The following is a 1,825-nucleotide window of genomic DNA, read 5'->3' on the forward strand; positions in this document are numbered from 1 at the left end:
GAATATTCTGTGTTCCTGGTTAGCGGGGATTAACAAGATACCAGAAGTACTAAAGCAAAAACTTTGCATTACTGGGACTATTGATGCTGGTTAGCTGGAGCTAAGAAATTAGCGGTGATTAAGAAGAGACCAGCACCCTCCGCTGCCCAGCGCAGTCCTTCGCTGCGCACTGACCCCTAGGAAGGCAGTGCATGGTCAGGGCACTGAGGGACCCTCCACCGGGACGCTGGCCCCTCCCCGGGCCTCTGCTCACTTGCCCCCCACTCCCTAGTCCGTCCCCCTAGTAGGCCTGTCGGATCGGGGACGTGGGGCGAGCTGAGAGCAGGCCCGGGGTGGGTGGTCACCGTGGTGAAGATGTGGCTGTCAAGATGATAGAAGTACTGACAACTGACTCTCAGAAACTGCTACACCAGCTGAACACCCTGTTGGAACAGGAGTCTAGATGTCAGCCAAAGGTCTGTGGCTTGAAACTAATTGAGTCTGCCCATGATAATGGCCTCAGAATGACTGCAAGACTACAGGACTTTGAAGTAAAAGATCTACTTAGTCTAATTCAGTTCTTTGGCTTTGACACGGAGACATTTTCCCTAGCTGTGAATTTACTGGACATATTCTTGTCTAAAATGAAGGCAGAGGCGAAGCACCTTGGGTGTGTTGGACTGAGCTGCTTTTATTTGGCTGTGAAAGCGACTGAAGAGGAAAGGAATGTCCCACTGGCGACTGATTTGATCCGAATAAGTCAGTATAGATTCACAGTTTCAGACCTGATGAGAATGGAGAAGATTGTGTTGGAGAAAGTGTGTTGGAAAGTCAAAGCTACTACTGCCTTTCAATTTCTGCAGCTCTATTATTCACTCATTCACGACACCTTGCCATTTGAGAGGAGAAACGATCTGAGTTTTGAAAGACTAGAAGCCCAACTTAAGGCCTGCCACTGCAGGATTATATTTTCTAAGGCAAAGCCTTCTGTGCTGGCGCTATCTAGCATTGCGTTGGAGATCCAAGCACTGAAGTACGTAGAGTTAACAGAAGGAGTAGAATGTATTCAGAAACATTCCAAGATAAGTGGCCGAGATTTGACCTTCTGGCAAGAGCTTGTTTCCAAGTGTTTAACCGAATATTCATCAAACAAGTGCTCCAAACCAAATGGTCAGAAGTTGAAATGGATTGTGTCTGGACGCACTGCACGGCAACTGAAGCACAGTTATTATAGAATAACTCACCTCCCAACGATTCCTGAGACCATTTGTTAGTTGATAAATCTGGATGTTATTCTCTGTATACAGAAAATTTTCCAGTATGATCATTTTCTGCTACAAGTGAAGAATTGAAATACTATCTTCAATGTAAAGAATATGGGATGAAAACATAAAGGAAAAGTGAACTTGTTGACTGATCTAGATAGAGAATACTGGAAGGCATTCACAGTGTACAGTGCATAGCAGTTTTAAGAGGAAAGGACATACCAAACCCCTAGATATATGCTAATACTTTTCATCAAAGGATTAGCGTAGTAGCAAAGATAATACTTTAAACTCGAATTTTAAAAGTAGTTACTGAAATAGCACTTCTTTAAATTACGTACCACCCCACTGTAGCTTATTTAAAGTTGCATAAGCCCAAGCAAAGCAACAAGAATTGTGACCCATATATGAACAAATTTTAATCTGCCCATTGACTCTGAAAATGAAGTACAAACCTGGGTGATGGACTTACAAAGTAATATAGGGCATGCCCACGTGAGGTTCCTGGAAACTGCCAGAGTGTCTTAATTCTATAGCTAGTATTTTACCTCTATAGCATTTGGACTAATACAAAGTAATTA

At 43.4% G+C, this 1,825-nt stretch overlaps 1 pseudogene across 1 annotated transcript; it reads left to right on the forward strand.

Annotated features, from left to right (window-relative positions):
* The first annotated feature begins 142 nt into the window (after positions 1-142).
* On the forward strand, positions 143-1,819 carry LOC110287707 (annotated as a pseudogene). Its single transcript, XR_002377240.1, has one exon. The product of XR_002377240.1 is annotated as a cyclin-G1 pseudogene (transcript).
* The last annotated feature ends 6 nt before the right edge of the window (positions 1,820-1,825 follow it).

This window comes from Mus caroli, unplaced genomic scaffold (genome assembly GCF_900094665.2).
Source record: "Mus caroli unplaced genomic scaffold, CAROLI_EIJ_v1.1 scaffold_24068_1, whole genome shotgun sequence".
NCBI lineage: Eukaryota > Metazoa > Chordata > Mammalia > Rodentia > Muridae > Mus > Mus caroli.